Source organism: Leptonychotes weddellii, chromosome X (assembly GCF_054177405.1).
Source record: "Leptonychotes weddellii isolate Sample4059 chromosome X, ASM5417740v2, whole genome shotgun sequence".
Taxonomy (NCBI): Eukaryota; Metazoa; Chordata; class Mammalia; order Carnivora; family Phocidae; genus Leptonychotes; species Leptonychotes weddellii.
In genome coordinates, this window is record NC_138385.1 from 67,766,272 (window position 1) to 67,780,479 (window position 14,208).

Sequence of the window (14,208 nt, forward strand, 5' to 3'; positions counted from 1 at the left end):
GCAGACCTGTACCTCTGAAACAAATAATACATTATGTATTAAAAAAATAGCAGGAAGGGAAAAATGAAGGGGGGGAAATCGGAAGGGGAGACGAACCATGAGAGACTATGGACTCTGAGAAACAAACCGAGGGTTCTAGAGGGGAGGGGGGTGGGGGGTTGGGTTAGCCTGATGATGGATATTAAAGAGGGCACGTACTGAATGGAGCACTGGGTGTTATATGCAAACAATGAATTATGGAGCCCTACATCAAAAACTAATGATGTAATGCATGGTGATTAACATCATAAAATCAAATTTTAAAAAATCAGAAATATGACAGCATGATTTCAAAATAAAATATTCAGCAATCTTGAAAAATGAAAGGAATGATTCTGCACATTAAAAACTCAATAGATGGGGTGCCTATAGGTGGCTCAGTGGGTTAAGCATCCGACTCTTGGTTCCGGCTCAGGTTCATGATTTCATGGGTCCTGACACCGAGCCCCACATCGGGCACTGTGCTCAGTGGGGAGTCGGCTTGAAATTCTCTCTCTCCTTCTCCCTCTGCCCCTTACCACCCCCACCCCCGGCTCTCGCGTGCACACACGCTCTCTCTCTCAAATAAATAAATCTTAATTTAAAAAACTCAATAGACGGAACAGAGGGAACACTTCCTAACTCATTCTATGAGGCCAGCATTACCCTAATATCAAATTAGATAAAGACACTACAAGAATGGAAAATTGCAGACCGATATATCTCGTGACATAGATGCAAAAATATTCAACAGATTTTTACCAAATCAAATTCAATGATGTATGAAAAGAATTACAAACCACAGCCAAGTGGGATTTATTCCAGGTATATAAATCTGGTTCAACATGCAAAAATCAATTAAGGTAATCCGTCCCATCAGCATATGATCATACGGTCATATCGTTCAATGCATAAAAAACATTTGACAAAAATGCAAAAGGCATTCAAGATAAAAGCTCTCAGCAAAGTAGGAATATTGGGGAAATTCCTCAGCTTAATAAAGAGCATCTATAAAAACGTACATATAGGGGCGCCTGGGTGGCTGAGTCGGTTAAGCGGCTGCCTTCGGCTCAGGTCATGGTCCCAGGGTCCTGGGATCGAGCCCCACGTCGGGCTCCTTCCTGAGCAGGGAGCCTGCTTCTCCCTCTCCCTCTGCCTGCCGCTCCACCTGCTTGTGCTCTCCCTCTCTCTTTCTCTGTCAAAGAAAAATAAATAAGATCTTTAAAAAAAAAGTGGGGGGCACCTGGGTGGCTCAGTCCTTAAGCGTCTGCCTACGGCTCAGGTCATGATCCCAGGGTCCTGGGATCGAGCCCCACGTCGGGCTCCTTCCTGAGCAGGGAGCCTGCTTCTCCCTCTCCCTCTGCCTGCCGCTCCCCCTGCTTGTGCTCTCTCTACCTCTGTCAAATAAAAATAAATAAAATCTTTTAAAAAAAATGTACATATAACATCACACTTCCTAGTGATTAACTAGATGCTTTTCTACTAACATCAGGAACAAGGACAGGATGTCCCTTCTCACCAATCCTCCTCAACAGCAACGTCCTAGCTAATGTAAGAAGACAACACAAGACAAGAAAAGGCATACAGATTGGGGCACTTCTGGTGTCCTTTCTCCTATGAGGACCTTGGGCCCCGGACTGCACATGTAAAGGGTGCAATCTCTAAACTGGAGTGGGGTAGAGGCAGGCCGGCACCCCATTCTCGCCTTTGGGGTCACTGGCCTCAGGATCAGACATGGCCCAGAGCTTGAAAGACATAGAGGGACACGGGCAAGGTGCTAAAGTTGCTGCTGGGGGCCGGCGCCATGGCCTACGGCACCCATGAGTCTGTTTCACCACAGAAGGTGGGCACAGAGCCAATTTCTCTAATCGGATGAGGGCCTTCACTTTAGGATCCCCTGATTCCAGTACCCCATCATCTAGGACATTCAGGCCAGACCCTAAAAAATTTCCTCTCCCACAGGCACCAAAGACCTGCAGATGGTAAGCATCTGTGAGTGCTGTCTCAACCCATTGTCATGGAGCTTCCCAGCATGTACCAGTGCCCAGGGCTAGACTAGGAGGAGTGAGGACTGCCATCAACTGTCAAGGAGGTGCTCAAGGGAGGTGTGGCCAAGTTCAACACCTTGCAGCTGATTACCCAGCGGGCCCAGATATCCTTGTTGATTTCATGGGAGCTGACAGTGAGGGCCGAGGAATTCAGCCTTATCCTGGATGATGTAGTCATCACAGGGCTGAGCTTTAGCCGAGCGAGTATACAGCTGCTGTGGAAGCCAAACAAGTAGCTCAGCAGGAGGCCCAGGGAGCCCAGTTTCAGGTGGAAAAAGCAAAGCAGGAACAGCAGCAGAAGACTGTGTAGGCTGAAGGTGAGGCCGAGGCCACCAGGAGGCTTGGAGAAGCCCTGAGCAAGAACCCTGGCTACATCAAACTGGGCAAGATCCAGGCAACCCGGAACATCTCCAAGACGACTGCCACATCACAGAATTGTATCTGTCTCACTGCTGAAAACCTTGTGCTCAATGTACAGGATGAAATTTTCACTTTGAAAACTGACAGCCTTATCAAGGGTAAGAAATGAGCTTAGTGATGAAGAACTCCCCTCCCCCAGAGAAAAAGTGAATCTGCTTCTCCCCTGGCTTTTGAGGAGCCAGTGTGGGGCCCAACCGACCCCCATCCTGCCCCTGGTATCATGTCATAGTCCCCTCTGTGTCTGTTCTCCCAGCTCTTCCTGGATGAACACAGACTGGCCAATTTTCAAGGGAATGACTTTCCTCTTCTCGGTGTTGGCCAGGGGTGTTGGGACAGTATGATTTCTGAGTGATTTTGTATAGTATTGTTTCCTCCTTCCAGGTTGGGGGGTGATAACCACCATCCCAGGAATTCTCAATAAAAAGAAATAATAAAAGGTACGCAGATTGGGAAGGAAGAAATAAAACTGTCATTGTTTGCAGATGACATGATTCTCTATGTAGAAAATTCCAAAGGGTTCTGCCCCAAGATGGCAATGTAGAAAGAGCCTGAACTTACCTCCTGCATGGACATAGCAAATCTATACCTATTTATACAGCAATTCCTCCTGAAGAAGAACAGAGAGCTGACTGAACAGCTTCTGCACAACAAAAGATAGAGAGACCACATAGAGAACATTGAGTTGGAGACACAGTAAGGGAATCCCACCCCCGATGCTGCAAACTGCAGTGGGGAGAGACAGTACCGAGGGACCATGAGCAGATTCATCTGCCCTGGGGCACAGGAAAAAAGCTGTGGCTTAAAAGAACAACGAGAATATAAAGGATCCTGCCTCAGAACTCCACCAAATGGCAGGGGAGCTACTAGAGCCCTCTCTGGGTCGCAGGGCCTGGCAAGTGCCATGGTTTACATTGCCCCACCACCTTGATAGCCTGGATGGGAGCAGGGGCCAGGCACCATAGCTGGCCTACCACCTCAGTGAGCCCCAGGCCCTAACCCAAGCCCACACCAGCCCAAGAAGTCCCATCAAGGCAGCCCCAGTGCACTGCACAGTGGGACACCCCTGGTCAACACTCACTACAACTCTGGCTGACATAGGGGCAAAGCAACCCAGAACTCTCCAGGCCCACACCACTTCAGCCCCAGATGACTTGCTAGGGCACTCCTGGCACAGAGCACTCTGGGACCTCCTGGCTCATGTCTGCTTTGGCTCTAGTGACACCACCAGGACACACCAGCTCATGCCCCACCTCAGTTCCCGCCATGCAGTGAGGGCATCCCCTGTGCTGAGCACCGGCAGACCACCACCTGCTCCCACTTCAGCTTCAACTGTCCTGCCCCAGAGCCACCTAGCCCATGCCCATTTCAGCTCGAGCGATCCCACCAGGACAGCCCCAGCACAGACTGCCCCAGGATCCCAGCCCACACCAGACACAGCTCCAGCTATCCAGCCAAAGTCACCAGGTACACACAGTCTACACAGGGGATGACCGTACACAAGGCCATTCTTGCAAGGTTAGGAGAAGTAGCTGTTCTACCTAATTCATAGAAACAAACACAGAAAGTCAAGCCAAATGAGGAGACAAAGGAATAGGATCCAAAAGAAAGAACAAAACAAAACCTCAGAAGAAGAACTAAATGAAACAGAGATAACCAATCTACCTGGTAACGAGTTCAAAGTCATGGCCATAAAGATGTTCACCAGGCTGCAGAGAAGAGTGGAGGAACTTAGTGAGACCTTCAACAAAGAGACAGGAAATATATCGGGGTGCCTGGGTGGCTCACTCGGTTAAGTGTCTACCTTCAGCTCAGGTCATGATCACAGCGTCCTGGGCTGGGCCCCCGAATCAGGCTCCCTGCTCAGCGGGGAGACTGCTTCTTGCTCTCCGCCTCCTGCTGCTGCTTCCCCTGCTTGTGCTCTCTCACTCTCTCTCTGTCAAATAAATAAATAAAATCTTTAAAAAAAAAGAGAGATAGAAAATTTAAAAAAGAACCAATCAGGGTTGAAAAATACAATAACCAAAATGAAAAATGCACTAGAGAGAATCAACAGGAGATTAGAGGATGCAGAAGAACAGATCAGCAATCTGGAAGCGGAATGGAAAGCACCCAAGCTGAACAGCAAAGGAAAAAAAAGAACTTAAAAAAATGAGGATAGGTAAGGGATCTTTCAGACAACATCAAATGAACAAATATTTGCATTTTAGGAATCCCAGAAGGAGAAGAGAGATAGAAAGGGATAAAAAACCAATCTGAAGAAAGAACAGGTGGAAAATTCCCTACCCTGGGGAAGGAAACAGACATCCAGCTTCAGGAAGCACAGAGAGTTCCAAACAAGATGAACCCAAGGAGGTCCACACCACAAAACATAATAATTAAAATGCCAAGGACTAAAGATGAAGAGACAATTTTCAAAACAGCAAGAGAGGGGTGCCTGGGTGGCTCAGTCAGTTAAGTATCCAACTCCTGACTTCAGCTCAGGTCATGATCTCAGGGTTGTGAGACGGAGCCCCGTGTTGGGCTCCGTGCTGGGCATGGAGCCTGCTTAAGATTCTCTCTCTCCCTCTCCTCCTTCTCCTCCCCGCCCCTTCTCTAAAACAAAACCAAAAACAAACAAACAAAAAACATCCAAACCAAAAACCAAAAACAGCAAGAGAGAAAAAACTAGTAATGGAGAAGGGAAACTCCATAAGGCTCCCAGCTGATTTTTCAGCAGAAATTTTGCAGGCCAAAGAAAAGTGGCATAATATATTCAAAGTGCTGAAACAAAAAACTTACAACCCACAGTACTCTAGCCGGCAAGGTTATCATTTAGAAATCAAGGAACTATACAGTCTCCTAGGCAATTAAAAGTTAAAGGAGTTCATCACCACTAAATTGGCCTTAGAAGAAATATGGAAGGGAGGTCTTTAAGTGGAAAAGAAAGGGCCATAATTAGAAGTAAGAAAATTATGAAATGAATAAATTACATGAGTAAAAGTAAACGTACAGTAAAGGTACTAGAGCACTCACTTAGAAAGTTACTTATAGGGCACCTGGGTGGCTCAGTCGATTAAGCGTCTGCCTTGGGCTCGGGTCATGATCCCAGGGTCCCGGGATTGAGCCCCGTGTCAGGCTCTCTGCTCAGCGAGGAACCTGCTTCTCCCTCTCCCTCCCGTTCTGCCTACTTGTGTTCTCTCTCTCTCTCTGTCAAATAAATAAATAAAATCTTTACAAAAATAAAAAAGGCAGTGTCCAAACTCATGTGACCATCAATGTAATATAGACTGCTATATACTTAGGATGTTCTATATGAACCTCATGATAACCAAACACCAGAAACCTATAATAGGTACACCAAATATAAAGAGAAAGAAAGCCAAGCAGAACACTGAAAAAAGTCATCAATCAAATGCAAGTGAGCAAGAGAAAAAGAAAGGAACAGAGAAGAGCTATGAAAAGCAGAAAAACAATTAATAAAACAGCAGTAAATACATACCTATCAAGAATTACTTTAAATACAAATGGTCTAATTGCTCCAATCAAAAGACACAGGATGGAGGAATGGATAAAAAAAAGCAAGACCCGCTATATGCTGCCTACAAGAGACTCACTTCAGACCTAAAGACACATACAGACTGAAAGTGAAGGGAAAGAAAAGATATTCTATGGAACAATGGAAGTGAAAAATGGAAGTGAAAAGAAAAAAAAAGCCAAGGTAGCAATACTTGCATCAGACAAAGCAGACTATACCAAAACGACTTTAACAAGACACAAAGTAGGGCTTTACATAATGATAAAGGGAACAACCCAACAAGACGATATAACAATTCTAAGCGTCTACGCTCCCAACACTGGAGCACCTAAATACATAAAGAGCATACTAAGCATTAACAGATATAAAAACATTAACAGATATGAAGGGAGAAATTGGCAGGAATTCAACAATAATAGGGGATTTTAACACCCTACTTACATCAATGGATAGATCAACCAGGCATAAAATCCATAAGGAAACAGTGTCTTTGAACAACCCAACAGACCATGTGGACTCAAAAGATATCTACAGAACACTCCATCCACAAACAACAGAAAACACATTCAAGAGCCCATGCATCATTTCCCAGAACAGGTCACACGTTAGGCCACAAAATATGTCTCAACTAAAGCTAAGAAGATTGAAATTCTATCACGCATCTTTTCCAACCACAACAGTATGAAACTAGAGATCAATTTTAAGAAAATATTGGGAAAAACACAAACATGTGGAGGCTAAACAACATGTTACTAAACAACCAATGGGTCAACAAAGAAATCAAAGAGGAAATAAAAGAAATACATGGGTACAAATGAAAATGAAAACACAATCACTGGGTCACGGCGACCGCATTTCCAAGAGGGAAATTTAGAGTGATACAGGCCAGCCTCAAGAAACAAGAAAGGTCTCAAATAAACAATCAAACTTTACACCTAAAGGAACTAGAAAAAGAAGAACACACAAACCCAAAGTGAAGAGAAGGAAGGAAATAATAAGATCAGAGGAGAAATCGAGACTAAAAACAAACAAACAAACAAAAGCAATAAAAAGATCAAAGAAACCAAGAGCTGGTTCTTTGAAGAGATAACCAAAACTGATAAGCCTTTACCAATCTCATCAAGAAAAAAGAGAACGCCCAAGTAAGTAAACAGACACATAGATCAATGGAACAGAATAGAGAGACCCAGAAATGGACCCACAACTCTATGGTCAACTAATCTGCCACAAAGCAGGAAAGAATATCCAATAGAATACAGTCTCTTCAACAAATGGTGTTGGGAAACCTGGACAGCGACATGCTGGAGAAAGAAACTGGATCACTTTCTTACACCATACACAAAAATAAATTCAAAATGGATGACAGACCTAAATGTAAGACAGGAAACCATCAAAATCCTAGAGGAGAACACAGGAAGCAACCTCCTCGACCTCAGCTGCAGTAACTTCCTACTAGACACGTCTCTGGAGGCAAGGGAAACAAAAGCAAAAATGAACTATTGGGACCTCTTCAGGACAAAAAGCTTCTGCACAGCAAAGGAAATAATCAACAAAACCAAAAGGCAACTGGCGGAATGGGAGAAGATATTTTCAAATGACATATCAGATAAAGGGCTAGTATCCAGAATCTGTAAAGATCAACACCCAAAAAACAAATAATCCGCTTAAGAAATGGGCAGAAGACATGAACAGACATTTCTCCAAAGAACACGTACAAATGGCTAACAGACACGTGAAAAAGTACTGAACGTCACTCATCATCAGGAAAATACAACTCAAAAGCACAAGGAGATACCACCTCACACCTGTCAGAATGGCTAAAATAAACAACTCAGGACGACAGATGTTGGTGAGGATGTGGAGGAAGGGGAACCCTCTTGCACTGTTGGTGGGAATGCAAACTGGTACAACCACTCTGGAAAACAGTATGGAGTTTCCTCAAAAAGTTAAAAATAGAACTACCCTATAACCCAGCAATTGCACTACAAGATATTTATCCAAGGGATACAAAAGTGCTGATTTGAAGGGGCCTGTGCACCCCAATGTTTATAGCAGCACTATCAACAATAGCCAAATTATGGAAAAAGCCCAAGTGTTCATGGATGAATGGATAAAGAAGATATATATATGTATATATATATACATATCTATATAATATAGATATGTATACACACACACACACACACACAAAATCGAATATTACTCAGACATCAAAAGGAATGAAATCTTGCCATTTGCAATGTCATGGATGGAATTACAAGGTAGTATGCTAAGCAAAATAAGTCTGTCAGAGAAAGACAAATATCATATGATTTGACTCATGTGGAATTTAAGAAACAAAACAGATGAACACATGCAAAGGGAAGGCAAAGTAAAAAGAGATAAAAGCAGAGATGGAGGCAAATCATAAGACACCCTATAGTTAAGAGAACAAAATAAGCGTTGCGGGAGGGGAGGTAGGTGGGGGGATGGGCTAAATGGGTGATGGGTATTAAGGAGGGCACTTGCTGGAATGAGCACTGGGTGTATATGTAAGTGATGAGTCACTTAATTCTACTCCGGAAACCAATACTACACTATATGTTAACTAACTCGAATTTAAATAAAATTTTTAAAAAATGAAAGAGGAGAAGTAACAACGGATGTAGCGCGGAAATACAAGGGATTTTAACAGACTACTATGAAAATTTACATGCCAACAAATTGGACAGCTTAAAACAAATGGATAAATTCCTAGAAACATATCATCTTCCAAAACTGAATGAAGAAGAAATAGAAAATCTGTACAGATTAATTACTAGTAGAGAAATTGAATTGGTAAGCAAAAAACTCTCAAAAACAAAACCAAAAAAACAAATAAAAACCTCTCAACAACCAGAAGTCCAGGACCAGATGGATTCACAGGTAAGTTCTGCCAAAGAGATAAAGAAGAGTTGGTACCTATTCTTCTCATAGTCTTCCAAAAAAATAGAAGAGGAAGGACAGCTTTCAAATACATTCTATAAGGCCAATACCACCCTCATACTAAACTGGACAAAGACACTACAAGAAAACAAAAACAAACTACAGGCCAATACCCTTGAAGAACATAGATGCAAATTCCTCAAGCATATATTAACAAACTGCTCTCAACAATACATTAAAAGGATAATTCACCATAAACAAGTGGGATTTATTCCAGGGATGCAAGGGGGGCTCAATATGCACAAATCAATCAACATGACACACCCACATTAACAAAATGAAGGCTAGAAATCATACGATCATCTCAGTAGATGCAGAAAAAGCATTTGGCAAAATTCAAAATCTGTTTCTGATAAAAACCCTCAACAAAGCAGGTTTAGAGGGAACATACCTCACCACGATAAAGGCTGTATATGACAAACCCACAGCTAACGTCATACTCAATGGTGAAAAACTGAGAGCTTCTCCTCTAAGATCAGGAACAAGACAAGGATGTCCACTCTCACCACTTTTACACAACATAATACTGGAAGTCCTGGCCACAGCAATCAGACAACAAAAAGAAATAAAAGGCATCCAAAGTGGTAATGAAGAAGAAAACTGACACTATTTGCAGATGACACGATGCTAAGCAAACTCTAAAGACGTCACCAAAAAACTATTAGAAGTAATAGATGAATTCAGTAAAGTCGCAGGATACAAAATTCATATACCGAAATCTGTTGCATTTCTATACACCAATAATGAAGTAGCAGGAAGAGAAATTAAGCAAACAATCCCATTTACAATTGAACCAAAAAATAAAATACCTAGGCATAAACTCAACCAAGGGTGTAAAAGAGCAGTAGCCTGAAAACTAAAAAACACTGATGAAAGAAATTGAAGACAACACAAACAATTGGAAATGTATACCATGCTTACGGACTGGAAGAATTAATATTGTTAAAATGCCCATACTACCCAGGCGATCTAGAGATTCAGTGCAATGCCTATCAGAATACCAACAGCATTTTTCACAGAACGACAACAAATAATCCTAAGACTTGTATGGAACCACAAAGGACCCCAAATAGCAAAGGCCATCTTGAAAAAGAAGAACAAAGCTGGAGGTATCACAACCCTAGATTGCAAGATATGCTACAAAGGTGTAGTAATCAAAACAGCATGGTACTGCCACAAAAAGAGACACACAGATCAAGAGAACAGAACAGAGAGCCCAGAAATAAACCCACACTTATAAATGGTCCATTAATCTCTGACAAAGGAGGCAAGGATATACAATGGGGGAAAAGATAGTTTCTTTAATAAATGGTGTTGGGAGAACAAGACAGCTACTTGCAGAAGAATGAAATTGGACCACTTTCTTACACTGTCCACAAAGATAAAGTCAGAATGGATTAAAGACCTAAATGTGAGACCTGAAACCATGAAACTCCTAGAAGAAAACATAGGCAGTAATCTCTTTGACATCAGCCTTACCAACATTTTTCTAAATATGTCCCCTCAGGCAGGGGAAACAAAAGCAAAAATAAACTATTGGCATTCTATCAAAATTAAGAGCTTTTGCACAACAAAGAAAACCATCGATAAAAGGAAAAGGCAACCTACCGAATGGGAGAAGATATTTGCAAAGGGTATATGCGATAACGGGTTAATATCCAAATATATAAAGGATTTCTACAACTCAACACCAAAAAAACCCAAATAATCCATTTTAAAAATGGGTAGAGGACCTGAGTAAACATTTTTCCAAAGAAGACATACAGATGGCCAACAGACACATGAAAAGATGCTCAATATCACTAATCACCAGGAAAACGCAAATCAAAACCACAATGAGATATCACCTTAAACCTGTCAGAATGGCTAGAACCAAAAGACAAGAGCTAACAAGTGCTGGTGAGGATGTGGAGAAAAAGGAACCCCCATGCACTGCTGGTGGGAATGTAAACTGGTGCAGCCACTGTGAAAAACAGTATGAAGGTTCCACAAAAACTTAAAAATAGAGCCAGAGGGGAGGGCGGGTGTGGAAATGGGCAAAATTTTGTAAAGGGGTATGGCAGACACAGACTTCCAGTTATGGAATGAGTAAGTCATGGGAATAAGAGGCACAGCATAAGGAATGTAGTCAATGATATTGTAATACCCTTGTATGGTAACAGATGATAGGTATGCTTGTTGTGAGCACAGCATAATGCATAAACTTGTTGAATCACTATGTTGTACACCTGAAACTAATACAACATCGTATGTCAACTATACCAGAAGGAAGGAAGGAAAGAAGGAAAGGAGGAAGGGAGGAAGGGAGGGAAGGAGGAAGGGAGGGAGGGAGGGAGGGAAGGAGGGAAGGAGGAAGGGAGGGAGGGAGGCCATATGATCCAATAATTCTACTACTGGGTATTTATCCAACAAAAACGAAAATACTGAATTGAAAAGATATAAGCACCCCTATATATAGTTCAGCGTTATTTATCATAGCTAAGTTATGGAAGCAACCTAAGTGTCCACAGATTGATAAATGGATAAAGAAGATGTGCTGTAGATAGGTAGATAGATGTAAATACATACAGGATGGAATGTTATTCAGCCATAAAAAGGATCAGATCTTGCCATTTGTGACCACACGGATGAACCTAGAGGGTATTATGCTAAGTGAAATAAGTCAGACAGAGAAAGACAAATATGATATTATTTCACTTACATGTGGAATCTAAAAAACAAAACAGATGAGCAAAGAAACAAAAAAGCAGAAACATACCCATAAATACAGAGAAAAAACTGATGGTTGCTGTGTGGTGAGATGGGGAGGATGCACCAAATGGGTACAGGGGAGTGGAAGGTACAGGCATCCAGCTATGGAATGAATAAGTCACAGGGATGAAAGGTACAGCATAGGGAATATAGTCACCGGTATTGTAATAGTGTTATCACTTGTGGTAAGCATAGAATAACATATAGAGTTGTCAGATCACTATGTTGTACACCTGAATCTAATGCAACACTGTGTGTTGACCCTTCTTCAATAAAGAAAGAAAATTCCAAAGAATGGACAAAAAAAGAAATAAACTCCTGGAACTGATCAGCAACTACAGCAAGGTTGTAGAATATAAGGGTAATAATACACAAAAGTCCATTTTTTTTCCTTATAAACCAGCAATTAACAATTGGAATTGGAATTAAAAACACAATGCCATTTACACTAGCAGTCCACCCCCCAAAGAAATACTTATCTAATAAAATATGTACAGGATATATAGGGAAAAGTACAAAGGTCTGACAAAGAAAAATAAATATCTAAATAAATCTTTATTGAGGGATCTTCCGTGTTCATGGATTGGAAGACTCAACATGGTTAAGATATCATTTCTTCCCAACTTGATCTATAGATTTAATGCAACCCCAATCAAAATTGTAGCAAATTATTTTATGGATATTGAAAATCTGATTCTAAAGTTTATAGGGACGGGCACCTGGGTGGCTCAGTCGGTTAGGCGTCCGACTCCAGATTTCAGCTCAGGTCATGATCTCAGGGTCATGAGAGTGAGCCCCACATTGGACTCCACGCTCAGTGGGGAGTCGGCTTGAGATTCTCTCCCTCCCCCTCCTTCTGCTCCTCCCCCAACTCGCTCGCGCTCGCTCTCTCTCTCTCAAATAAATAAATAAATCTTTTAAAAAAATAAACTTTGTAAGGAAAGGCAAAAGATCCAGAATAAGCAACATAATAGTAAAAAAGAACAAAGTCGAGGACTGATACCATATGACTTCAGGATTCCCTATAAAGCCACACTAATCAAGACTGGTTTTAGCAAAAGAAGAGACAAACAGATCAATGGAACAGAAGAGAGCCTAGGAACAGACCCACCCATTTAAAGTCAAATAACTGTCGAACATTACTTATGCGAGAGTGGGCATCCTTGATGTGTCCCTGATCTTAAGGGAAAGGCTCTCAGCTTTTCCCCATTGAGGACGATATTCGCTGTGGGTTTTTCATAGATGGATTTTATGAACTTGAGGAATGTTCCCTCTATCCCTATACTCTGAAGAGTTTTAATCAGGAAAGGATGCTGTATTTTGTCAGATGCTTTTTCTGCATCAATTGAGAGGATCATATGGCTCTTCCCTCTCCTCTTATTAATGTGTTCTATCACGCTGATAGATTTGCAAATGTTGAACCACCCTTGCATCCCAGGGATAAATCCCACTTGGTCATGGTGGATGATCCTTTTAATGTATTGTCGGATCTTATTAGCTAGGATTTTGTTGAGGATTTTGGAATCCATATTCATCAGGGATATCGGTCTGAAATTCCCCTTTTTGATGGGGTCCTTGCTTGGTTTGGGGATTAAGGTAATGCTGGCCTCATAGAATGAGTCTGGAAGCTTCCCTTCTGTTTCTAGTTTTTGAAACAGCTTCAGGAGAATAGGTATTATTTCTTCTTTGAATGTTTGGTAGAATTCCCCAGGGAATCCATCAGGCCCTGGACTCTTGTTTTTGGGGAGGTTTTTGATCACTGCTTCAATCTCGTTACTGATTATTGGCCTAGTCAGGCTGTCAATTTCTTCCTATTTCAGTCTTGGCAGTTTATAGTTTCCAGGAAGACATCCATTTCATCCTGGTTGCTCAGTTTATTGGCATATAGTTGTTGATAATAGTTTCTAATAATTGACTCTATTTCCTTGGTGTTACTCATGATCTCTCCCCTTTCATTCATAATTTTATTAATTTGGGTCCTTTCTCTTTTCTTTTGGTCAAGTCTGGCCAGTGGTTTATCGATCTTATTAATTCTTTCAAAGAACCAGCTTCTAGTTTTGTTGCTCTGATCTACTGTTCTCTTGCTACTATTGTTCAACATAGTACTAGAAGTCCTAGCAACAACAATCAGACAACAAAAAGAAATAAGAGGTATGCAAATTGGCCGAGAAGAAGTCAAACACTCTCTCTTCGCAGATGACATGATACTTTATGTGGAAAATCTAAAAGGCTCCACCCCAAAATTGCTAGAACCCATACAGCAATTCAGTACTGGGGCAGGATACACAATCAACGCACAGAAATCAGTTGCTTTCTTATACACTAACAGTGCAACTGTAGAAAGAGAAATTAGAGAAACGAATCCATTTACAATAGCACCAAAAACCATAAGATACCTCAGAATAAACCTAACCAAAGGGGTAAAGGATCTATACTCTAGGAACTACAGAACACTCATGAAAGAAATTGAAGAAAACACAAAAAGATGGAAAA

General features: G+C 41.7%; 1 long non-coding RNA gene and 1 pseudogene across 3 annotated transcripts in view; one reads left to right on the forward strand and one right to left on the reverse strand.

Moving 5' to 3' along the window:
* The window catches only part of LOC115939253 (uncharacterized), a 48,577-nt gene that overhangs the window by 28,984 nt on the left and 5,385 nt on the right, over window positions 1-14,208 (reverse strand). The gene's annotated exons all lie outside the window — the stretch shown is intronic.
* LOC102735260 (prohibitin-2 pseudogene) lies at window positions 864-4,513 on the forward strand (annotated as a pseudogene).